The 27,731-nt window shown below is 38.5% G+C and overlaps 1 protein-coding gene and 1 non-coding gene across 8 annotated transcripts in view; one reads left to right on the top strand and one right to left on the bottom strand.

Moving 5' to 3' along the window:
• Ntng1 (netrin G1) overlaps nt 1-27,731 on the bottom strand; it is a 367,455-nt gene that overhangs the window by 303,240 nt on the left and 36,484 nt on the right. The gene's annotated exons all lie outside the window — the stretch shown is intronic.
• Trnav-gac (transfer RNA valine (anticodon GAC)) lies at nt 15,338-15,410 on the top strand. Its single transcript has one exon. It is a non-coding gene; the product is annotated as a tRNA-Val (tRNA).

The raw sequence follows: 27,731 nt of genomic DNA, 5'->3' as shown, positions 1-27,731 counted from the left end.
TTTATTTTTTTTCCCCTACCAAACCATTCTTACAAATGATTATTTGTTTCTAGGTCAATCCATAAAAGTGTGTATAACCTAGATTCTAGTTGAATCACCATAAATACATTTAATTTAAAATATAGTAGAAACCAAGCATGCTACCATATTAATAATTAATCAATTCAAAAATAATAAGAGATACATTATTTTTTGTTAATGATGCTATAAGAGGCAAAAATATTGATTCATATTAGAGATAGTGGGAAAACTATGAAGACTTGACAGGATCTTCCAGAAATTGTCTTTCTTCTGCTGGGAATTGAACCCACAGTTGCACTACCAGTGAACTATATTCCCAACTAGCCCCCCCCCCCCACTCCTTTTTAAATTTGAGTTTGATTCAGAGTCTTACTAGTTGCTGAGGCTGGTCTTGAACTTGCAAGTCTCCTATCTCAGACTCTGGAGCCTCTGGGATTGGAAGCCTATGCCAGTGCACCTGGCATCTTCCAAAAACTTTTAAACACATTAAAGAGAGGCACCACTGGTATACTGTATCCAGGTCACTTTTAAACATTATTTTCTTTTCTTAGATATAGATATCAGCTTGCCTATGTGGACAAGAACTGGGGTTATCTCTTTGCTCTCAGATGAAAAGATTTGAAGGAAAGAGAAATGGAGAATAAGAAAGCAGACAAGCATTCATCTATATGGTCAAGTTAAAGGAAAAGAGGTTTAAGAGAAAAGGGGAGACTGAATTTCTGTGCTTCTGTGAGGAGGTACTGATTTAAGATATAATTCACTGAGGAACAAAGATAAAGTCAGTAGAATGCTGCAAAGGCTACAGGGGAAGAGACTTTCAGATCAGAGAGTTCCTGGCACTGGTCAGACTTGACATAACCACCCAAAAACACTTGGTAATTTCCTCAAGCAGAGTTGGAGAGCCCTGAACCCAGAATACCACAGGACCCCTCTAGAGTGGAGGGGAGCCATGGGGGTGGTGTATTGGCTTTGTTGTAAGGAATGGTGGGACATAGTTGGGGAGGGAGTTGACTAAGAGGAGGGAGTGCAGGGAAAAGCACAAACACCACCGGGTAAAACCCACCTGCAGCCTCAAGCAGTCTGGTCTAGCTGGAAGTGATGGGCAAAGAAATCAAGGGCAGTTAAATGGTGAGATAAAATCCTGGGCAAGAATTCAAGGAACTAAACATAAAGGGCAAAGGAGCTTAGATTTGATTGGGAAGGCAAGATGGAGCCTTTGAATGTTTAGGCAAGAGAGAGAGACGATTAGTGTTTTGTTTTTCTTTTCTTGAGTCCTTTATTTTTAAATCACTCATAAAAAGAAAGGAAAGAAGGACATGATGGTGGGAGGAAAGCAGACAGGCTGGTGGGTAGGTAGGTCTGGCAGTGGTGAAGAAAACAAATATGAGATGAAATTGAAGGTGAATTGAGAGATATTCCAGGTGAAATTAAGACAGCTTGAACTAAAATAGTGGAGGAAATACAGAATAGAGAAAAATTCAGGGGTCATTCAGGAGTTAGACATGTAGGACTTAGTGACTAGTTAGGGATTTGGTAACACAGCATTGAAACTCTGAGCCTGTCAGTCTTAAATCCTGAGGCTTGCTGGGAGCTCAGGGCAACTGACTTCACTTCCTCATCTCTGAACTGAGGGTTTACTTAAGTAAACTCTGAAGACTCTTGTGTATGAAAGTGCCCAATACCTAGTCCAGGGTCAATAATTTTAGAAATTATAATTTTTACTAGGGAAGTAAGGAGGGGGTTTCTGGCCAGAGAGGTATAGAAAACGCCAGAGGAGTGGGTGATGAGGAGCAAAGGGACAGTTTTAATTTAAAGTATCTAGAATTTCAATTTATTCTGAGATTTTAAAGGTTCAGATGGGATGTAGGAATCCATGCTTGACCACCAGGTAGAAATGGAAACCGAATCAGGAGGTGATGAGTTATGAGAAGAACGGTACACAAAACATGTAATATTGAGAGACAACAACAGGAAGAAGCTGAGAAGGGACTCAGAGAGGTGAGAGTATTACCAGGAGGGAAAACCACCCTGCCATCCCAGGAAGTCATCCTACCATTCAAAGGAGAAGACAAAGAGGCCACCAATCAAGTACATTCATTTCCAAATGTAGCCTTTAAACAATTAGCATATGTCTAAAGACATCCATTTCATTATTATACCAGTATGTTTTGAATTATAATCCTTCTGTATTTTACCTATTAGTCACTGTTTACTTTGTTTATGATATACATGGAATTTAAAAGGGAGAAAATTTTATTATTTTCAGCATTCGTCAATGATTCTCATTTTTCAGGAAATCACAGCATAACTTCCATCATTACTCAGAATTAGTCAGATTTTATTGTATAATGTGAGCCAGCTGAATGAAAGTGAGCATTAGTATCAAATCTCATGGCATTGCTGGTAATTTCCAAGTATGCCCACGGTACTTGCACATATGGAACAGTAATTGTAATAAAGGCTATTTCACCCACCCAGAAAGAGCATTTGTGTTTAAAATTTTTAAACTAAATATTCATTTTGGAAATAAAAGAAAAACAAGATAGGGAATAATGTGCCTGGGAAAGAGCAAACATGGGAAAAGAGATCGAGATCCAAGACTAATTCCGGTCCCCAGGGACCCCTGAATTGGAAGGTAACCTGGTAAAAGACCTTGAGACACTGGCATCTGGGGCTAACAGTTGGGATTCTGGGGCTGGGAAGTTATGAGAAAACTCCTGGACAAAAACCAGAGTGACTCAGTGGAATTGACGTCAGCACTTGGAATAAGGCTAAGGAAGAAAGTCCATTGCTTTCCTCCTGGGAAACATTCTGGGAAAACTCATCCATTCAGGGTGGTTGTGTAAAAGGAGGAGGCCAGATGCACAGAGTAGAAGTTAGATTTGCAGGGACACCCACCCACACCTACCAGAGTGAGAAGCCCTACAGGGAAATACTCCTGGATTCTTCAGGGACGCCTTGCTCTTTGTTGCTTGAGTTGTTAATTGCAGTAAAGTATACACAACACAAAATTTAAGAGTACAGTACCATGTGATGAAGTCCCTTTACATTGTTGCGTAACCATTACCACAACCCCTCTCTAAATCTCTTTTCTTTTTTCCCCTGTATTGAACTGAAACTCTATACCTATTAACAAAGACTCTCTAATTCTCTGTTCCTCCAGCCCCTGGAAAGCACCATTCTATTTCTGTCTTTATGAATTTATAAACTTGACCAATCCCCAGCACCCACACAAGTGAAATCATGCAATATTCTTTATTTTATAACTGGCTTATTTGACTTAGCATAACATCTTCAAGGTTCATCCAAGTTGCAGACTGTTATCATGTAAGCTTGACTCATGTTCTCACTATGTACATATCATATGTTGTTTGCACATTCATCAATCAAAGGACATTGGGCTTATTTCCACCATGTGGCTTTATGAATAACACTACTATGAATGCTGGCATCTATTCACGCAAGGTACCTTGGGTTTTTTTGGTTGTTGTTGTGTGTTTTTTTTTTTGTTTTTGTTTTTTACTTTTGACTTGCTGGGTCATTGCTGTTTGCTCCCTCTATCCTAGGACTTTGAGAATGTTCTATTTTTAAATGTGTTCAAGCTAGAAACTGTCCATTTGTCCAGGGTGATGTATAGGGTATTCTCAAACCAGGTTAAATGCTAAACAATATACCTCAAGTATCATTTTTAAGATTGTAGAATATTAAAACATTTTTGGATTGTTCCTATACCATTATCTACTGTGCTCAAGCATCAGAGGAAGCAATTGAGTAAGATATGACAAATTATAAAGATATCTGAGCAGCAGAGTAATTCAGTAGGACTGGAAATTTTGAGTCCCATTTTTCTTTTTTAGAGAACACTGCTTGTTTATTTTCCTTTAAGAACCCACTAAAGGTTACTGGAATTTTGTTCCCAAACTTCATTTCCATTTCTAAATTCACCCAAACCCTTAGAGCTCCCCTAAATGTGACAGAATATCAACACCTATTTTTTCATATATTGAATAGGAAGCCCCTCAAATGGGATGGAATTAATACTGTTAAAAATTCCATTGATTTGTATGCCACTCTCCAAAATGAGATTACCAGGAAGGACCATTTTAAATTTAAATGAACGCTGCCTTAGATGGAATAACTTACTCTTGATCCTCACATTTGTAATCAATAGGGAACTCTTTGGCTGCATCTGATTTTTCACATTTTTTCAGCTAAGTCAGGAATCCTAATGCAAAAATCTGCTCTGTTATGTGGATTTGTGAACTGTCTAGAGGGTTCTGGGTCCATTAACCAATGGATAGATTATCAAGAGACACAAATATAATGTTTTTGTCTCCAACTGAGACAGTCTCACTCCAATATTATTCATATGATTTCAAGGAAAGCAGTTACTGTTTTCCTTAGGTTCACACCTGGACATTAATAAAAAGCAAGGCATTTCTCTTGATATTAATTCAAAATTCTAAAGCCAAATTAATTACTCATGCACTTTTAAAATTCTAGATCCTGGAGCTGGCAATGAGGACATTTTAGAATTTATTCATTCAAAATCCCATAGTGAATGTGCATAATACAAGGTTTTACTTATGCAGAGCATGAAGGGGTCGCAGCATCCGGGGCCAAAATACAGACCTGTCAGTTAAATGAGAGACATATTACACCCTGGCCCTGACTGAGACAAGACATCCAAACTTCACCCCTTGTCTTACCACCCTGGTGTTGTAGCCAGCCAACGTATGTCAGGACTTTCATACTGTGTGACAAATACAGTCTCACCAAGTGCTGCAAATTCATTCAGAGCTATTATCAAATTCACACCAACCAGGACTATGGGACTGGTGAACAACAAGAAAAAAATCAATTGATACTTTTGTAATTAAGAATCATTGAATATGATGTTGTCAGCAATCCTCAGTGGCATATAGTAATTTAAAAAATAATGTCTATGCCATTCCATATTCCACACAGAGATAAATAACTGGATCAATCACAAATCAGTCATTTGTATGAACATGCGGCGTAAAAATCTAACATCCTCAAGGAAATTTCTCTTCTTAGTCAAAGCTGTACCTGAGCATTTTGAGGCCTAATATGAAATATTAATGAATTTGTTTTCTTTTTTTCTCTCTCTCTCTCTCTTTTCATTCTTTCCTGCTCCAATCTCTGCTATCCTTTCTGCTTAAAGGGTAAAACAAAGTCATCCTGCCCTTGCTTCTGAATCATATGTGTCCCTGCCAACACCTGAGGCAGTGAAAAAAAATGAAGAAATGACAGTATCTGCTATGGGCACTTTTCTCTCCAATGCTGGAGATATTTAGTATCACAGACACCGCGTTAACTCTTCATTGTCCTTTGGCAGGCCTGGCGACTGCTTCACTCAGACCTCTCACACCAATTTATGTGGCCTGTTTAGAGCTACAACCACAGGGGACTTGGAGAAAGGGAATTACTCTGCCTTCTTGGAAATCAGTTACTGCGGGTGGGGTACACTGCCCTGGGCAGCATTCATTCATTCATGCAGGAAGACGCTAGAGTTTAATTTTCAGGAATTTTGTAATCCTGCTAAACTAAGAATATCAAGTTCATAACAGGTTCAAATCATCCCCAACCTCCATGCAAGGCTAGCTGCTAAACATTTACCAACACATCACTGCATTTGTTCTTCAAATATTTATTGAGTACCTACTACACGCCAAGCACTGCATAAGGTGGATGGAATGAACAAACAAACAACTTTGACCTGGTGACAAGACAAGCAATAAACAAGTAAATAAACACATTTTAGGACAAACAAGTACAGAGTTTGATTTTTAAAATGAAGAAAGAAACAGATGGTATAACTGAGAATAAAATAGGGGCAAGCCTCTTTGTAGAGGCAGCTGAGACTAGTAGGTTAGAGGGCAGCCTCTAGAGTCAATCCAGGGCATAATTCTAAACTCTATGGTACATGATATATGGTATGCAGTGTATGTGTGCTAGTGATACGATTTTAGTTAATGACTTGGAGAAGTTATTCTCCAAGACTCTATAATCTAGATAGAATTACAGCTACTGGACCTGCCATGTTTTGAACTAACCAAAAAAGAATGTCAGCTGTAATTATTATTATCATTTTACTTAAAGAAGCAGCATTTCAGATGAAACTTAAGAGCATGAGAAAAAGAAGCCTGATGAAGAACCAAGGAAAGAGATTTCCAGGTGAAAGAGATTTCCAGGTAAAAGAGAACACATATATAACATCTTTGAGGCACAAGACATTGATATCTTGGTCCAAGAAGTATGAGAAGATCTGGGCCACTAGACATTAGTACATAAGGATGAAGAAGCTGGTGTAGAAAAGGTTTGAAGAGGCAAGCTAAGGAGAAATCACGCAGGGCCATTTAGGTCATTGGAACACATCTAGATTTTATTCTACATGCAACTGGCCGTCTCGAAAGAGATTTCAACAGAGTAGTGCTAGTCAATTAAAAGTTTTGATAGTTCTCTTCTGAAAGCTTGGTGGTTGAAGGGTTAGAAAAAGGCAAAACTAGATCCAGAAAGATCAGATAAGAGTCTAAGGCAATAATTTAGATGAGGAATTATGGTGCTTTCCATGATTGGGGGACAAAGAAATTTGGTGAACTTGAATATTTTCAAGGTCAAAAATCAATTGAATCATGAATTGGATAAGGTCAGAAGATTGCATTTTTCAAAGAAGAACACAATACTTTATGTTCTACATATTCTTCCCTACATATTCATCCCTAATGTGACTCTGGCATTCTCCCATCTGTAAGTGGCATCTAATTCTCCTTCTTTTAAATCTTGGTGTGACTGTGACTACTTTAATCAATTGGAGCCCAGTACAAATGGGCTATCTAACTTACAAAGCCAAGTTATATAGACAATGTAGTTTCTACCTTGTATTGACTTAAATAGTGTTCCTAAAAAAAAAAAAAAATCATGTCCATGCAAACCTCAGAATGTAGCTTTATTTAGAAATAGGGTTTTTGCAACAGGTATGATTAAGATGAGGATATACTGAATTATGACAAATCCTAATTCCAGTGTAGCTTCTGTCTTTATAAGAGTAAAAGATCAAAGACATGGGTAGACTCAGAGAGAAGAGGCCATGTAATGAGGGAGACAGATTGGAGTGATGCTGCTACAGGTCAGAGACACCATGGGTTGTCAGAAACCACGAGAGGCTAGGCCTGCGAAAGGAAGAAATCACATCTGGAACCTTCCAAGGCAGTGCAGTCTCAACAACTTTGATTTCACACTCTTGGCCTCTAGAACTAAGAATGAATAAAGATTTGTTTTCAAGCCATCCGATGTGTCATGTTTTCCTCACAGCAATGCTTGCAAGCACATACACGTCTTGATTGCTGTCACACAAAGTCCGAGCTCCCAGGTCACATGTTTGGCTACTCTAAGTGCACCATGCAGTAAAAGGCAAAGGCTATGTGGCAGGGCCATAGGAAGCTACTTCAGTGAACAGTCCTGCATGTGGTCCCACATTTAACTTAGAGCCACAATCAATGACCAAGCATGTGAGTAGAGACACCTCATGATGATTCCAGTTCCAGATGTCAGACTGCCGAAGTTGCTGATTTCTCTAAGTGCATAGAAATCTTGGAGTACAAAGTACCATCTTTATTATACCCTGTCTGGATTCCTGATCTATAGATCTTTATAATAAAAGAATGTTTTCTGATGCTAAATTTCAGAGTGGTTTCTTAGACAGTAATAACAAAAGGAACAGAAATTGGGTACCAGAATATATTGCTACCATATCAAAATCCTAACACATGTGGCACTGGCTGTAGGGTTAGAAAGTAGAAAGAAGCTAGAAGGATCCTAAAAATTGGTAAAAGCTAATAAATGCTAGTGAAGAGTGAATGCAGTTAAGAAAAGCCAGAAGGGGCTTGAGGGGACTTCTGTGAAAGCCATGAATGCCAAGAAGAAATTATTACTGAAAGCTAGGGAAAGTTAACCTTGCTATGTAGTGTCAGAAAGCTTAGCAACCTCACTGCCTGCATTGATGTGGAAAATAAGGAACACACTCAATAAATTGGTGGATTTGGCTAAAAGCATCTCATTCTGTTTCTTTGAGCCACAGACAAGAATTAGACAAAGACATAGACAGAAAAAAAAAAGGAATTATTCAGTTTTTCAGCAAACAGACGAATCTGTTAAACACATTGCTGGATTTTCAAAAACAAGTCAAAGCAAAATACAAAGCAAAACATTGCTCATTGAGTGTCACCCAGCAGAAGATTCAAAAAAAGAGAAAGGGCCAAGATACAAAGATCAAGTCCAGGGCTTGTTAGGAAAATGTGTCAATGTTAGGATGAAGACAAGAGTGTGACTGTAAAACCCTTCATTAAAACTTCAGAAAGATTTAAGATGGTACCTTGTAAACCTTTCAAACCCATACAGAGTCTTCGGGATTTAAAAGCCTACTTTTTTAAACAGTAAGCACCTCAGAATCTTAAGGGTGATGTCCCATAGCAGTTCACAGCCTGTGAAAAAAAGGAATTACAGTGAAATATCTGTGGGTTTGTCTTTTGCCTAATGCAGTGGACTTATAAATGGATACACAGGAAGTCCCAACATTTTTAAAGGCATTCGCTACATCAACTTGGACTGAAAGATTCAGAATACACCATAAAATGAAGGAAGTGGAATCTCTGAACCCCTGAGCTACCTCAGACAGGAGGCTTAGGATGAGAAAATTGTTCCACTGCAAACTTGGGCCAATTATTAAGGAAAAGAAAAAAATAAATCAAGAGTAAAGCCAAATGCTAGAAACATGGATCCTTTTTATTGAATAGCTGGAAAATGTAGGCTTTATGAAGGACAGCTGAGCCCTTGAACAGGAACTGCAAACAATTAAATTTCAGAATTGCAGTTTGACAGGGACTACCATACCTCCCACTTCTTCCTCTTTCTGATTGGGAACGTTTACAGTAGTTATCCTCCACTGCATGTTGAGCATGCAGAGAAAGATAACTAGATTCTTCAGTTCACAGCTCTTCAGATGAACCATTCTGGGAGAACTGCAAGGAAAGAGACCCACAAACACTGGGCTTGATTTGGATGACAACATCTTAGATTTCAAGTAATGAGAAGAGAATTTAGAAATCTTGGAAGAAAGATAGGGTACATTTTGCATGTGGAGATGATGTGAATAGTCGTGGACTGAAGGTAGATGTTGGGTAATTGTTAATTGAAGATGGCTATGATGGTATCTTTCAACCCACATGCTCTTCCTTCTAGGGGGCGAGGACCATGAGTGGATAGGGGAAGGCCTCACAGTTGTCTTTTGTCCATGTTATATTTGAAATGAATATGAGACATTCAAATATAGCCTCCCTAGTTCAATACAGATGCTAAAACCACAATGTAACTTCTATAGTGGAAATAGTTCACCAGTGACATTTTTATGAAGCATGGTACCACAAGTCTAATGTGAAATTAATAAAAACAAAAGATTTATTTCTTCTAAAGGACATAATCATCCAACATTAATTACTACCAAGCATCAGCTACCCCTAATTCTGAATGCCAATGTGTATTACTTTAAAAGGGCATGCCTTGGCCTTGGTTAAATAAGTCAAACACAAATTTTGTTATTTTAAAATGTTTGAATAAAGTGAAATATATATATTTAAATAATCACCCTTGCAAGAGAAACAATTTGAAGTTGATCTACCCAATCACTTGCCAAAAATCATATCTTGGGAAGGATTCAGTTTCAGTTCAATGCAAATGAGGGCTATTTCAAAAATGGTGTTCCTTATGGGAATGCCAAAAGACCTTAAACATTGTGGAGTGCCAGATTCAGCCATGAAGATTAAAAGTAGCTATTTTGTATCATAGTGTTAATCACAGGAACAAGACAAGAATAACCAGCAGTTGAGAGAGGAGGTGCCCCATGAACAAGGATAATAGATGTTTATGATGACCTCTTCTCCCACTGAATTAAAAGCTATGGGAATCTTGAACATTGAGCAGAGGGATTAATTCAACCTTCTGTTACCTGTTTTGATGAAACAATATGTAATTTGTAGGAAACCTCTAATCAAAACGACCCATCCAAACCTGCCAGATGCCATGTTTCTGGTTACACTGTCTCCTTAATCTCACTGGAATTTTCTTTCATTTTTGTATATTGTTATCAATCCATAACACTAGGATCACTGCAATCTTCAACAGAACACCACCACTTATTTAGGGGTCTGCTAAACAGCAACAAATGAGCAAGAAGACTAACAAGTTTATGATTCCTCTGTCTCTTCCCTCCTGAGAATAGAATAGAGAAAGCTGCCACAGCTCTGTATCCTGCTTCTCCTCTGCGCATGCACCAAGGATTCCAACTGAACATATGATACAAATTAGAATCTCCTATGCAACTTACATCTCAAATTCCCAGACATCCACTGGAAGACATTTAATAAAGCCCTAAAGACCCTGTGCCCTGGAAATGGTGGGTGCATGGAAGTTTACAAGAACCATTAGGAATTTCAACTGGAGGCCAAATAACGAAGAAAAATATTTTATTATTTTTTTTGCACCTAGCATAGGAACCCTAGGAGCCAGCACAGAGATCCACACATGGTACAATACCAACTACTTCTTTTTTTTTTCATATAATGATAGGGCTAAAGCTTACAAGAAAATAATTTAATTTGCAAAGCAATTAATAAAATGAAATATAATGCAAAAATTTCAGCATTTGGGTTTGACTATCAAGGGGGGTATAATTTATTACTGGCAGTTATCTTCTAATCTGTGGCATGCTTCTGTTGCTAGGAAATTTCTCTAAAATGAGATTTAGGGAGACTTAAATGCTGTACTTGTGCCTATACTTTTTTTTCCCACTTCCTCCTCCTTCCCATTCCTAATGTTAGATATGGATCATAAATGTCTCATTTTGCATTTCAATAAAATATATTTATGCATTCAGATCTTTCATCAACTGTTAGAGCTTCAAATATTTTAAACACAGGGGGAAAGGCACATGGGTTTTGGAGTTTGGTAGTGTGTTACAGGTTTTTACATTTTTTGTTTTTTTTTGCTTTTGCTTTTTTAAGAAATTACAAATGGTACCCAACAAAATCCAGGACAGCAACCAAGCCCAATTCCCCCAATATTTTATTATTAATATAAAAAAAGAAATTGGGGGAATGTGGAGAGGTCTCAGGCATTTTTTCACCTAAAGGAGACAACCAGAATGAGATGCAAATCAGTGCTCTTATCTAATGAATAATGCAAATGAGTGTTCTGCATATAGAAAGTCAGTCTGCAGGAATTCTCTCTGCCTCACCTCACATTTCTTGTGGATTTAAGCACTGTGTGTCACAAGGAATTAGAGAAAGGAATTGCCAAGTAATGACAGAGCCTTGGAGCCCCAAGTCAGTGTAGACAGCAAGGACATTAAGATGAGTAGTACAGAAAGGGAGGGAAATGACATCTCACTAAAATGAAAATGTTGCTATTTTTCTTTCACCTAGTTAAAGGAATTGTATGACACTGTAATATGCAATTAATTGTATGGCTGTTACTTAAAAGTATCCTTGACAACACTTTTTTAAAATTCTATTTATGTGGTGCTGAGGGTCTAACCCCGTGCCTCACACTTGCGAGGCAAGCGCTTTACCACTGAGCTAAAGCTCCAGCCCTCCTTGACCACACTTTTTTTGGGAAGGATTCCTGAAAAATTTAAAAACTCACCTTCCCCCCAACCCTTACTGAAAGAAAAAAAAACTATTACCACAATATTTTACTTTATCTTTCACACAAGTTAACTAACTCTTTAGATTTTTTCAGTAGCATGACAGAATCCACTTAAAACTGCACTTTATATAACTTTCTAAACTACTTGAAAGGTACTCAATTCTTCAAATAACAATTGAAAACAAACCTTCATTTACACAGCACATAATCAATTGATGTTAACCATGGGTGTGCTCACAGTTACTTTCCAGTCATGGGTTATTTCGCTGAAATACATTTTTGATTTAGAATTCACTGCCATTGTCTCTAGTTTTGTAAGAAAGCATCTCTGAATACTGAATTCTTTCCCTTGTGCAGAATAACTGTACATGACTTAGGTTTTTTTGTTCAATCCCTTTTTCTGCCAGTCCCACATTTTAATCAATCTAAAAGAGTGTTCAACTTGTGCAAGTATGATAGATTCTATTTTTCATCAAAATATTTAGGAGAGAGCTTTCAGCTTGAGGAGCCACCTGCCAGAAGGGAACCTACAACACAATCCTGGGGTTGTTTAGAGCTGTCCTTAAAGAGACCTTTAAATACATTAGTGGATTAAAGTTAAGCAGCAAAGATTGACTCTTTTGATGAAAATCATTTCAAATATGTTGCAAATTCCATGCTATTAGAATTAGGGGGTACCAACCACACATCATCCCAACATATATCCACTGTTATAGTAAACAATTATTGGGTCACTTTTGCATTTTAGTTTTGTGGTTTCACTCTCTTTAATTCTGGAGAAAACACACAGATAACAAAGCTTGCTAAGAATTATATATTAAGTACACCCAATAATGCTCTGTGTTAAAAAGTAGTGTTAAAAAGGAAAGGCAATACCTTTGGAGTAGGAAATGGGTGGCATTTATTTGAAATCTCAGAATGCACATGTATTTACTTCTCAAGACTATGTTCTATAGCATATTTTTTACACTATAGAATTATCTGCAAGTCACAAGACCAGTTTCTATATGAAATAGAAACAAAAACATAAAATTCCTATATATTAAGGCATTTTCTCCAAGTTGTATTTAAGGTAAGTGCATATTTATGTTTATATATGTTTACTCAATCTTGATGGAAAAGGCATCCATGTTCATTTTATTTTTTAAAAGCTTAGATATCTGAGCCCTTCATCAAACATTCACATTGACTTTGGGAAGGAGCATAGAGAGAAGCCAGATGAACTTGATTATTATGCTTACTAAGTAAAAGGGTTGACTGAGATGTCCACACCAGTATAAAACAAGAGCTTTGTGAAATTCATCACCTTATAAAAATGCAAATACATTTTCATTTCCTAATGGGTTTTGCAAAGGGAGGCATAGATTTTATTACAATTCCTGGGTTGTTGCCAGAGGTGGAATCAATCCACATTCATGTCTTCAGGCAGGAAAATATAAGGCAATCTCTGGTATGTACATGGTAAGTGTGTAAAGGGCCTTGAGTTAATAATGTGGGCAAAGGTAAGAATCCTATGTTGCTAGAGGTTCAAAGCTGAGCCTCTGTCCTCCTACAAGTTGGACAGCCATTGCCTGAAACACTGCCTCCTATAGCAAAACTGGTCTTACTCCATCACAGTATTCCTGCTCAGACATTCCTGAAAAAGGAACCAAGAAAAACAAGCAGAAAAGCTCACCCCAAGGGAAATGGAGATAATTCAGGAAACAGAGAATGATATTAAAATAATTCAAGAAATCCACTCAAAGTGGTTCAAGAATGTTTGATATTCAAAAGTAAACTATTTGGAGAGAAATTTATCAAAATAATAATTTGTTATTTTCAATTTTTAAAAATTCTATGGAAATAAATGCCTAGAAAGATAGCATAGAATAAAGCCATAACAGACAATATGATTTAAAAATTTAAAAGAAAAAACTATAAGGTACATAGAAAAGTAATTCTGATGGTTTGCCTGCTAGGAAGAGTTAAGAAAGAATAGGATGGAAAAGTTGTTAAAAAAAAAAAAAAAGATAATCAAAAATCCTTCCCACAAGAAGGGTATGAGAGTTTTAGAACAAGAAGATCCACCAAATGCCCAGTATAGCAAATGAATAAAAGAACCAACTGGATATACTACCATAAATTTTCAAAAAAACAAGAATTTGGTAAAAGTTCTAAAATTCTTATGGTATACATAATTGTTGATCTCTACAGGGTTCATCTCTCAGGGCCCCTGCCTGGTTTTTATCTTTGTTTTGTAGGGAGGGCAGGTCTAGAGGAGGAAACTTAGAGGAAATATTTTCTATATTACTGTCAATCTAAGGCATATGATTGACTTGGAATATGAGTGGAAATAACATATACTATGTCCAAGCAGATTTAACTGTCAAAACATTCATCATAGCTGCATTCTCTTGCCAAGAGTTGAGAATTTCCAGCCAGAGCTATTCTTTAGTCGAAACACTAGACTTAAGACACATGAAATTCAGCTAGAGTTAACCCACAGCTAACATAATTTGAGCCATTAAGATTTGGGGGTTCTATATCATGAAGAACTACCTTAGTGAAATCTAATACAAAAGAAAAAAGTATCTCCCATCTAGAAAAGAAAATAAGTATGATATTTTAGCACCATTGAGTCTGTAACTTTTGAATTATGAACAAAAATATTTTTAACTTAGAATTCTGGTGCCCAATTTATCAGTCAAAGTGAGGGTAAAATAGAGACATTTTCATTATACAAGCATCTATGCAAAGTTCTCTTATAATACCCTTTAAGTTACTTAAAACTATACCCTAGTAAAATGAAGATAAAACAAAAATTAAACTCAGGATCAAGAAAATTGTGGGTCCTACCTAGGAGAACAATGAGTAGGAGTTCCAGGAATAGATTTGCAATCCCTGGAGGAAGAGATTGGCATGATAAATGTGAACATATAATGAAGAAAAATTGGGAAATAGTGCAAGAAACAAGGAAAATAAAACTCACAAGAAGTTATGGGCTAATCAGTGTAAAATATGGCATGGTTTTCATAGTTGATGAGAGTTGAAGAAAAAAGAATTTCCCTAACACTGATACTCTCCTTCTCCTTCAACTCAGGCTAGGTTCATGGCATTTGACCTATGGAAAGGGAAACAGAATTATAGCCCTGTGCTTGACCTGGTACTGAAAAATGTTTGCATAGGTTTAACAATGTAAGTTTGGTCTGATGGCTTTTAACTTAAAGAGGGAACCTAAGAAGGCACATAAGACTTGGTTGTATTTGCAAAGCAGAATGAAAATCTCAGCACTACAAATGGTAACCTAAATATAAATGTAGCTGACTAGAAGTGGGATATGGAAAAGGAGGAGAAAATGAAAAAGCTGTGATGTTCTCAACTTACTAGGTGGAGGATAGAGAGATAATCACCTGGGCCTCTAGGCCAGCCCAGCTCCAGGGGTGCATCATTGGGTTCCTGAAAGTCAACTGACCAATAATAGAGTATTTCTGAAAGATTACCACAAAGGACTACAAATAATCACCTAAATATCAATGAATGGAAAGACGAGAGGGAAAATGGCGAATTATATAATTGTCTATAATGTCATCTTTAAATCAGAGCAATGCAGTTAATCTGGGGATGTGGCTCAGTGGTAGAGCATTTGCCTGACATGCAAGAGGCCCTGGGTTTGTTCCCCAGCACCACAATAAAACAAAACAAAAACAAAACAAAAAACCACTAGAGCAACACCAATATTGCCTAACATTGGTAAGTCAAATAAAAGGAAGATCAATATCTTAGTGAAACCTAATACAAAAGAAAAAATATCTCCCATCTAAAAAAGAAAAAAGGTAGACACATCGCCCCAATGGGAGGAGGTGTGGAGCAGAGCCGCCGCCCGCGCCTGCAAGGTAGGCAGACATGTGACCGACCGGCGGAGCAGGCCCAGCGGCCTGCCAGCGTGGTAGACACATCGCCCCAATTGGAGGAGTGACAGAGCAGAGCAGCTGCCCGCACCTGCAAGGTAGGCAGACCTGCGACCAACCAGCGGAGCAGGCCCAGCGGCCTGCCAGCGTGGTAGACACATCTCCCAAATTGGAAGAAGGTCCCAGCTGCCGCCCACAAGGTAGGCAGACCGCGCATCCCAGAGAAGGGGCCCGGCGACACGCCGGCCTAGTTGAAAGATCACCCCAATTGGAGGAGGGGCACAGCCGCCGCCTGCGCTTGCAAGGTAGGCAGACCTGCAACCTGGAGAACAGGCCCAGCAGCCTGCCAGCGTCGTAGACAGATCATCCCTATTGGAGGAGGGGCCCAGCCGTTGCCCGCAAGGTAGGCAAACCACGCGACCTGGAGAAGGGGCCCAGCGGCCCGCCAGCGAGATACACAGATCAACCCAACTGGAGGAGGAGCACAGCCGCCGCCCACCCCTGAAAGGGAGACTTTGCAACTATACAAGAGCCATATAAATATATAGGGGGAAAATTCAATAACACAACAGTTTCACCAAGCAGAAAGGAACGCGAGCAGTATGAAAAGACAAGGAAAGAAAGGACCACAAGCAATGCAGGTCAACTCAACGTTAGAAGAGGTAATATCTGCAGCAGATGGAATTTCAGATAAAGAATTCAGGATTTACATGCTTCAGATGATCTGGAGTCTCAAGGAAGATATTAGACAGCAAAATCAGACAATGAAAGATCACTTCAACAATGAGTTACATAAACAAATCGAAGAAGCAAAAGATCAACTATATAGGGAGATAGAGGTTATAAAAAACAAACAAACAAATCCTAGAAATGCAGGAAGCAATAAACCAACTTAAAAACTCAAATGAGAATACTACCAGCAGAGTAGAACACTTAGAAGATAGAACATCAGACAATGAAGACAAAGTATTTCAACTTGAAAAGAACATAGACAGCTCAGCGAGACTGTTAAGAAACCATGAGCAGAACATCCAAGAAATTTGGGATAACATAATAAAAGAAAAGAGACCAAACTTAAGAGTCATTGGGATACAGGAAGGTATAGAGGTGCAAACCAAAGGAATGAGCAATCTGTTCAACGAAATAATACGAAATAATACGAGAAAACTTCCCAGACTTGAAGAATGAGACAGAATCCCAAATCCTAGAAGCCTACAGGACGCCGAATGTGCAAAATCACGGGATCCACACCTAGACACATTATAATGAAGATGCCCAACATACAGAGTAAGGAGAGAATTCTAAAAGCTCCAAGAGAAAGGAAGCAGATTACATTTAGGGGTAAACGAATCAGGATAACAGCTGATCTTTCAACACAGACTCTGAAAGCTAGAAGATCCTGGAACAACATATTTCAAACACTGAAAGAAAATGGGTTCCAACCAAGAATTGTATATCCAGCGAAATTAAGCTTCAGGAGGGAAGAGGAAATTAAAACCTTTCATGATAAACAAAAGTTAAAATAATTTGCAGCTAGAAAACCATCTCTTCAAAACATCCTCGGCAAAACATTACAGGAAGAGGAAATGGGAAATAACAATGAAAACCAACAGTGGAAGGTAGTACAGTAATGGGAAAAATAATCAAAGAGGAAAAACAAACCATGTTAAGTAACATAAATAAACAGATATGGCTGGAAGAACAATCCATATCTCAATAATAACACTAAATGTTTTTTTTTAATTTTTTATTGTTGGTTGTTCAAAACACTACAAATTTCTTGATATATCATATTTCACACTTTGATTCAAGTGGGTTTACGCCATATACAGATTACAGAATCACATCGGTTACACATCCACTGATTTACATATTGCCATACTAGTGTCTGTTGTGTTCTGCTGCCTTTCCTATCCTCTATTATCCCCCCTCCGCTCCCCTCCCCTCCCCTCTTCTCTCTCTCCCCCCTCTACTGTCATTCATTTCTCCCCCTTGTATTATTTTTCCATTTCCCCTCACTTCCTCTTGTATGTACTTTTGTATAACCCTGAGGGTCTCCTTCCATTTCCATGCAATTTCCCTTCTCTCTCCCTTTCCCTCCCACCTCTCATCCCTGTTTAATGTTAATCTTCTTCTCATGCTCTTCGTCCCTACTCTGTTCTTAGTTACTCTCCTTATATCAAAGAAGACATTTGGCATTTGTTTTTTTAGGGATTGGCTAGCTTCACTTAGCATAATCTGCTCTAATGCCATCCATTTCCCTGCAAATTCTATGATTTTGTCATTTTTTAATGCAGAGTAATACTCCATTGTGTATAAATGCCACATTTTTTTTATCCATTCGTCTACTGAAGGGCATCTAGGTTGGTTCCACAGTCTTGCTATTGTGAATTGTGCTGCTATGAACATCGATGTAGCAGTGTCCCTGTAGCATGCTCTTTTTAGGTCTTTAGGGAATAGACCGAGAAGGGGAATAGCTGGGTCAAATGGTGGCTCCATTCCCAGATTTCCAAGAAATCTCCATACTGCTTTCCAAATTGGCTGCACCAATTTGCAGTCCCACCAGCAATGTACAAGTGTACCCTTTTCCCCACATCCTCGCCAGCACTTGTTGTTGTTTGACTTCCTAATGGCTGCCAATCTTACTGGAGTGAGATGGTATTTTAGGGTGGTTTTGATTTGCATTTGTTGTTGTTTGACTTCATAATGGCTGCCAATCTTACTGGAGTGAGATGGTATCTTAGGGTGGTTTTGATTTGCATTTCTCTGACAGCTAGAGATGGTGAGCATTTTTTCATGTACTTGTTGATTGACTGTATGTCCTCCTCTGAGAAGTGTCTGTTCAGGTCCTTGGCCCATTTGCTGATTGGGTTGTTTGTTATCTTATTGTCTAATTTTTTGAGTTCTTTGTATACTCTGGATATTAGGGCTCTATCTGAAGTGTGAGGAGTAAAGATTTGTTCCCAGGATGTAGGCTCCCTATTTACCTCCCTTATTGTTTCTTTTGATGAGAAAAAACTTTTTGGTTTGAGTAAGTCCCATTTGTTGATTCTAGTTATTAACGATAAAAGAAGGAAGGAAAAATCATGCATCACTTGGAGAATGAACAATAGGTTACTGAATGATCAATGGGTTATAGAAGACATCAAGGAGGAAATTAAAAAATTCTTAGAGATAAATGAAAACACAGACACAACATATCAGAATCTATGGGACACATTGAAAGCAGTTCTAAGAGGAAAATTCATTGTTTGGAGTTCATTCCTTAAAAAAAGAAAAAACCAACAAATAAATGATCTCATACTTCATCTCAAAATCCTAGAAAAAGAAGAGCAAAACAACAGCAAAAAAGTAGAAGGCAAGAAATAATTAAAATCAGAGCTGAAATTAATGAAATCGAAACAAAAGAAACAATTGAAAAAATTGACAAAACTAAAAGTTGGTTCTTTGAAAAAATAAATAAAATTGACAGACCCTTAGCCATGCTAACGAAGAGAAGAAGAGAGAGAACTCAAATTACTAGCATACAGGATGAAAAAGGCAATATCACAACAGACACTTCAGAAATACAGAAGATAATCAGAAATTATTTTGAATCCTTATACTCCAATAAAATAGAAGATAGTGAAGGCATAGATAAATTTCTTAAGTCATATGATCTGCCCAGATTGAATCAGGAGGATATAGACAACCTAAACAGACCAATATCAATTGAGGAAATAGAAGAAACCATCAAAAGACTACCAACTAAGAAAAGCCCAGGACCGGATGGGTATACAGCAGAGTTTTACAAAACCTTTAAAGAGGAACTAATACCAATACTTTTCAAGCTATTTCAGGAAATAGAAAAGGAGGGAGAACTTCCAAATTCATTCTACGAGGCAAACATCACCCTGATTCCTAAACCAGACAAAGACACTTCAAAGCAAGAAAACTACAGACCAATATCTCTAATGAACCTAGATGCAAAAATCCTCAATACAATTCTGGCGAATCGGATACCAAAACACATCAAAAAAATTGTGCACCATGATCAAGTAGGATTCATCCCTGGGATGCAAGGCTGGTTCAATATACGGAAATCAATAAATGTTATTCACCACATCAATAGACTTAAATATAAGAACCATATGGTCATCTCGATAGATGCGGAAAAAGCATTCGACAAAGTACAGCATCCCTTTATGTCCAAAACTCTAGAAAAACTAGGGATAAGAGGAACATACCTCAATATTGTAAAAGCAATCTATGCTAAGCCTCAGGCTAGCATCGTTCTGAATGGAGAAAAATTGAAGGCATTCCCTTTAAAATCTGGAACAAGACAGGGATGCCCTCTCTCTCCACTTCTGTTCAACATAGTTCTCGAAACACTGGCCAGAGCAATTAGACAGACGAAAGAAATTAAAGGCATAAAAATAGGAAAAGAAGAACTTAAATTATCACTATTTGTAGGTGACATGATTCTATACCTAGCAGACCCAAAAGGGTCTACAAAGAAACTATTCGAGCTAATAAATGAATTCAGCAAAGTGGCAGGATATAAAATCAACATGCATAAATCAAAGGCATTCCTGTATATCAGCGACAAATCCTCTGAAATGGAAATGAGGACTACCACTCCATTCACAATATCCTCAAAAAAAAATAAAATACTTGGGATTCAACCTAACAAAAGAGGTGAAAGACTTATACAATGAAAACTACAGAACCCTAAAGAGAGAAATAGAAGAAGATCTTAGAAGATGGAAAAATATACCCTGTTCTTCAATAGGCAGAACCAACATCATCAAAATGGCGACATTACCAAAAGTTCTCTATAGGTTTAATGCAATGCCAATCAAAATCCCAACGACATTTCTTGTAGAAATAGAGAAAGCAATCATGAAATTCATATGGAAAAATAAAAGACCCAGAATAGCAAAAACAACTCTAAGAAAGTGTGAATCAGGCGGTATAGTGATACCAGACTTCAAACTATACTACAGAGCAATAGTAACAAAAACTGCATGGTACTGGTACGAAAACAGGCGGGTGGACCAATGGTACAGAATAGAGGACACAGAAACCAATCCACAAGATTACAACTATCTTATATTTGATAAAGGGGCTAAAAGCATGCAATGGAGGAAGGATAGCATCTTCAACAAATGGTGCTGGGAAAACTGGAAATCCATATGCAACAAAATGAAACTGAATCCCTTTCTCTTGCCATGCACCAAAGTTAACTCAAAATGGATTAAGGAGCTTGATATCAAATAAGAGACACGGTGTCTGATAGAAGAAAAAGTTGGCTACGATCTACATACTGTGGGGTCGGGCTCCAAATTCCTCAATAGGACACCCATAGCACAAGAGTTAATAACTAGAATCAACAAATGGGACTTACTCAAACTAAAAAGGTTTTTCTCAGCAAAAGAAACAATAAGGGAGGTAAATAGGGAGCCTACATCCTGGGAACAAATCTTTACTCCTCACACTTCAGATAGACCCCTAATATCCAGAGTATACAAAGAACTCAAAAAATTAGACAATAAGAGAACAAACAACCCAATCAGCAAATGGGCCAAGGACCTGAAGAGACACTTCTCAGAGGAGGACATACAGTCAATCAACAAGTACATGAAAAAATGCTCACCATCTCTAGCTGTCAGAGAAATGCAAATCAAAACCACCCTAAGATACCATCTCACTCCAGTAAGATTGGCAGCCATTAGGAAGTCAAACAACAACAAGTGCTGGCGAGGATGTGGGGAAAACGGTACACTTGTACATTGCTGGTGGGACTGCAAATTGGTGCAGCCAATTTGGAAAGCAGTTTGGAGATTTCTTGGAAATCTGGGAATGGAACCACCATTTGACCCACCTATTCCCCTTCTCGGTCTATTCCCTAAAGACCTAAAAAGAGCATACTACAGGGACACTGCTACATCGATGTTCATAGCATCACAATTCACAATAGCAAGACTGTGGAACCAACCTAGATGTCCTTCAATAGACGAATGGATAAAAAAAAAATGTGGTATTTATACACAATGGAGTATTACTCTGCATTAAAAAAATGACAAAATCATAGAATTTGCAGGGAAATGGATGGCATTAGAGCAGATTATGCTAAGTGAAGCTAGCCAATCCCTAAAAAACAAATGCCAAATGTCTTCTTTGATATAAGGAGAGTAACTAAGAACAGAGTAGGGACAAGAGCATGAGAAGAAGATTAACATTAATCAGGGATGAGAGGTGGGAGGGAAAGGGAGAGAGAAGAGAAATTGCATGGAAATGGAAGGAGACCCTCAGGGTTATACAAAAGTACATACAAGAGGAAGTGAGGGGAAAGGGAAAAAAAAAAGAAACAAGGGGGAGAAATGAATTACAGTTGATGGGGTAGAGAGAGAAGAGGGGAGGGGAGGGGAGGGGAGGGGAGGGGGGATAGTAGAGGATAGGAAAGGCAGCAGAATACAACAGACACTAGTATGGCAATATGTAAATCAGTGGATGTGTAACCGATGTGATTCTGTAATCTGTATACGGGGTAAAAATGGGAGTTCATAACCCACTTGAATCAAAGTGTGAAATATGATATGTCAAGAACTATGTAATGTTTTGAACAACGAACAATAAAAATTTTAAAAAAAGAAAAAAAAATTAAAAAGAAAAAAAAGTATGATATTTTTAGTACCCTTGAGTCTATGTTTTTTGAATTATGAACAAAAATATTTTAAACTTAGAATTCTGTGTCCAACTTATCAGTCAAGGTGAGGGTAAAATAGAGACATTTTTCAATATAAATTTAGGCTTATAGAGAAAACTTCTAGAAGTAAAACAGAGGCAAATTTTTTGAAAGTTGCCTCTCAGACATGAGAATGGGGAGGAGTAGGGCAGGTCACTTGCTTTGCATAGCTCTTCCACATATTTTTGTTAGTAAAAGAGTACTACTTTGCTCAAAAGAAACTTTAAAGGCAGGTAGAGGCAAAGGACCTTGAATGTTAGTCACTAAATATTTGAGGGCATAAGAGTGGCATGTGCATTTCATTAAAGTAATGATTTTGACTAACTGAACTAGCAGCTATGAAGAGAGATGAGATTGAGAAAGAATGTTGGGAAATGTGAGTTAGATGAATGTCTTCACTGGGGCCATTTTGCCCCCATAGGGAATACTTGGCAATATCTGGGGGTGCTTTAGTTTGTCAAAAGTGAATCTCAGTATTACTGGCGCCTATTGTGTACTGGCTAAAGGTGAAGGGTGCTGCTCCTCATCCTACAATGCATAGGTTAGCCACTACAGCATGAAATTACTCATTCCAGATTATTGATTATGCCAATGTTCAGAAATCTTGCCTTAGTCTGTGTATATTCTAAGATTAGAGATAAAAAGTCACCAAATTGGCAAGTGGCAGGAAAGACTAAATGAAAGAAAGAAAATCAGTGGGAAATGGCAGTTTTCAGGTAATGTATATATGGTCACTGAAAATTAAAAACAAACATAAGTTTGAAACTATGGAGTGTGAAAATTTATATTGTTATCCATATTAGTGAATTCCCTAATGTAGTACAGCATTTCACTCAGTCTACCAACTTAAAAAATACCAATATTCAGATGAACACCACAGTTTCCTTAAACCTTACATAAGAATACATGCATTCATTCTTGCCAGGTTAATGCACTTAACACTGATGTTAAAATTTGTACTTTACTAAACAAATGGGTCTAAGCAATTCTTGAATTCCTCAGTTGAGGATCAATACAACTGACTTATTTATAAGGGTTAATTCAATGAAATTCTTCCTCCAATATAGCTTAGATACAGATAATTAGAGCAAAGGTATGTTCTTCATGTCTGTGGAGCTACACAGTAATTTTTATTAAGGTACAAAAATGTGCATATCATATTTTTCCACACCTCCCTTATCAAAAGAGTTGCTGATTGTTGTTGAATGGGGAGAAAAAGTTATATAATAGAAATAGGAAACCACTTAACTTCTACAGCAATCTATTCTACCATTGTGCTATTCCATAAACATAGATGTTTTGCAACAAGACTTTATTTTAAAATCAAAAGCTGCAGGTTTTTTACCCAATAGTAAGTTCCTTGAAGGTAGGAACCTTGTATTATTCAAATGCTCTCCCCTCTAAATGCCTAGCCTTGAAACTAGTGAGCCCTCAACAAATAGTTATTGATTTGTACTGAATTGCTGAATTTAATTTCATACAGCCCCCAGCAAGAATCTGTACCTGTCAACACTGAAATTACTTATGTTCTTATGCAGAGACATAACCAACTGACAAATTTATGAATCTTTACCAAACTGGCCTTAAAATTACTTGTGGTTCTCACCATGCCTATGTTAAATGAGTCTGGAATTTTCATGCCAAGTTGAAATATGGTGCCCTAGAGAACAGCCATGATTGATCTCATTCGAGTAAATTTACTCATTGCCCCCAACACTCTACTATTATTAGAGACTGGCCTTTTGTTTCAAATTATGTAATAGCTTTTCATAGGAGACATATGTCTCATGCATTGCTTAAACTTTCTTAGGGAAAAAAAAACAGGAAACAAAAGGAAAAACAATACCTCAGTGACATTAATTATTCCAGCATGTCTCCCAGTGCTTTGAAAGGAGGACAATGACCATTGATTGCCACTGAAATGAGACCTGAAGGAAATATTACAGTCCCGAAAACCCCACTTACTGTTCTCACGGCTCTAAGAAATCTAGTAATATCCTGATGGTTACCTAGGGAAACAATCCATTTCTCCTATGAAGTTGCCCAAGGCAGTAGCCTGTTGCGTGCTGGTACCAGGATCCTTTTTTCAGGTTGTCGAATTCTAAAATGCCTCTTGCTTTCTGACACAAAATTTGATCAGGATATAGCATACCACTTGACAAAGGTCTCTCAAATCCCAGATAAACTTGCAAAGAAATCTCACATTCTGATTGCACTATTGTTAAACTTTACTCTTTTCAATAAGCTGCTTTTACTTGAGTTTTGGAGCTCTTAAATGCATCACAGAAGAAACACTGGGCTGAGCTCCACTAGGCAAGCATAGTTTGGTTGTGGAAACCAGAAAGCATTTGCTGAATTTGAAGCTAGTATTATAACTGCTGTTCAATATTTTATGGTATTCTATCTTTCATGCATTCATCAACTGTGTATTGATCAAATAAATAAATAAAATATTTAGATTGTAAAAATCGTTAAGTCAGCATTTTAAAATTCATTCAACCAACTGTTGTTTGTTAAGTATCTGTTAAATCCCAGGGATGGGACTCAATTCTGGAAATACAGCTGAATTATCCTTGCCCTTGAAGAATTTATGAGCTAAAGTCTCAACCCTGAACTTATATTAAAATTGTCTAGGCAATTTTAAAAAATATCTGTGAGCTTCATCTCTCAAAGTAGGCCCAAACTAATGGCATTTCTTAAAAACAGCCTCACAGATTCTGCTGTGGTTCTGGGTGCAAGATCCTTTCTCTAACAGTTGAGTTACACAAACATACAAGAGCCAAGCATGGCGTGACAGTGGCTGGCACAGGCACAGATGCTATGGGACTACTGTGGAAGGTCATAAAACTCAACCTTGGTGGGGGAGGATGACCAGAAAAAAACAGTGGTACCAATAAAAATAGCCCTATAGCTTCTAGAGAAGAACATTCCAAAAAGGGCCAGGGAAGAAGGTGGGAGGGAATGGGGGAAGTAATCAAGAAGATATCTATATTTTAGCACAATAAATGAATGAGCAGATGTCCAGACAAAGTGCTCCAGTCCACAGACAAAAGGCCAGGAGGCCCAGCTCAAACATCAGCAGAGCATCCTTCATGGGGCTCAGCTCAGACATCATCTGTGTCTGATGGGCAAATGACTTCTTTGATCTTTGTCTTCATCTACAAATAGGGGAAAATAAGAGATGCCTCTTGTGGTTGTTACAAAGAACAGAAAATAAAGCAGCACAAAATGGACACTCAATTAATGGCCATCATTACATATATATTGTTCTACCCCAAATATAACTTGAAGAAAACAGTGGTTTACTGATTGGATGGTTGGTAGTTCCCATTTTTTGTTTAGAAGAATGAAATATCAAGATATATTATAGTATACAGTACACATTATTTCTTATGCTAAACAGGATTCAACTTTCCACTCCCAATAGTAGGGGTGACAAGTATAATGCTTTCAGTCATCAAGATCAGAAAATTCGGAAGGAATTTTTTTGGGGGGTGCCAGGGATTGAACTCAGGGGTGCTTAAACACTGAGCAACATCCCCAACCTTTTTATATATTTTATTTAGAGACAGGGTCTCACTAAGCTACTGATGCTGGCTTTGAACTTGTGATTCTCCTGCCTCAACCTCCTGAGATTCTGGGATTTCAGGCTTCCAGCTTTAAGGAATTTAAATTCCATTTAGAAAAGCAAATTCTAAAACTCAAATCTCTCTCCCAGGACAAAGAAAAAATTCTCAGCCTGGCACTGAATTCTTTACTTCATAAAATCTCTTGATGATTGAAATTTGCTTATCTATCTTAGAATGGTAGGCAACGAAAAATAGTTTGGGTTTTTTTTTCTCTCTCTCTCTGGATTTCATTGTTCTAAATGAAAACTTCTTAAAATACTTCACACTTCTTTCATCCAATGCAATGGTCTTCCATAAGATCCAGAGAGCTGCAAAACTTTCATTTCCAAGGCCTTGGATATGCTATGGCATCACCAATGGAAGTTGGGCTCGACATACAGTTTTGCAGACAAAGCAGAGTGTTGCAGGGCATATTTGTTATCAAAGAAACTTTGGCCCAATCCTTTACTCCTTCCTTGCCCAAGCAAATACCAGGTTATTCAATTTATCTGTTACTAAAAAAGAGAAACATCTATCTTTTCAACTAGGTCTTTGAAATGGGTATTCATAAAGAAATCCTAAGTCTTTCTGCATCTTGGACTAGACTATCTATGACTCTGGGGGTGGGTGAGGAATCAAAGAGAAAAAGGAATAAAACATAAAATGGAAAAGATTTCTAGAAGAGTGAATTGTGAGGAGGCTTTAAGATGAGTAGAATACTCCCTCCACCCAATATCCTGGCTCAATATATCTCAATAAATCATGAAAACACTGATATATGATTCTTTGAAAAATATCACATAATGTTTTGAAGTGAAGTATAATTTCAGTTCCTACTGCAGAGTCATTATGATATTCCTATGGACCAGTTAATTTTTTACTGAGCTCTCCTATACCAACCTCACACCAATCTGGAAAGAGAAAAGTTAAATCTATTGAATAAGGTGATTTCTCTAGGAAGGCAGCTGTTTACAAGTCAGTTTCACTGTACAATAACTGCAGAAGGACTCGACTAAATTCTTTGCTTTAGGGTTGGTTAAGAAAAAATATTTTCTTGGGAGGATCCAACATGGCGGCCGGCAAGGAAGCAGCACTTTCAGTATCTCCACATTAACCGGATCAGAAACACCCATTAAAACAGCTACATTCTACCTACTGAGGAACTTCTAGCAAAATTCCGCTGAAAGGAGACCTGCCAGGAATTAGTAAGTTATATTAGAGGTGACAGTTGGCCCCAGACAAGTGAATCTTGGCCGGCCACGCGGGCGCAGAGGTCCAATCCCGCAGCCACCGCCCAACCGGCTCTGCAAGCGGCCCCCGGCGGCCCGGGGCAGCGAGAAGGGTCCCCGCCTGGCCCGGCAGACGGCCCCCGCCATCCCGGCTCTCCTGGCGGCCCCGCTTGCTCTGTGATCGGCCACCACGCCCGCCCGGCTCTTAGCCACGAGGCCCCTGCCTACCGGGTTCTACAAGCGGCCCCCAGCGGCCGGCGCGGCGAGAAGGGTCCCCGCCTGGCCTGGCAAACGGCCTGCGCCCTCCTGGCTCTGCTAACGGCCCCGCCCACCAGGCAAACGGACCCCCCCCCCGGCCCTCCCTGCTCTGCTGGCGGCCCCGCCCCCGGCCAGCGCAGGCTCGGCTCTGCAGGCGGCCCCGGCTGCCCGTGCAGCGAGAAGGGTCCCCGCCTGGCCCAGCAGACGGCCTGTGCCCTCCCGGCTCTGCTAACGCCCCGCCCGCATGGCTAACGGCCCCCTGCCCGCCCTGGCTCTGCAA

This window comes from Marmota flaviventris, chromosome 10 (assembly GCF_047511675.1).
Source record: "Marmota flaviventris isolate mMarFla1 chromosome 10, mMarFla1.hap1, whole genome shotgun sequence".
In the NCBI taxonomy this organism is placed as follows: domain Eukaryota; kingdom Metazoa; phylum Chordata; class Mammalia; order Rodentia; family Sciuridae; genus Marmota; species Marmota flaviventris.
The sequence above is the reverse complement of the archived record's forward strand: the minus strand, read 5'-3'. Positions and strand labels throughout refer to the sequence as shown.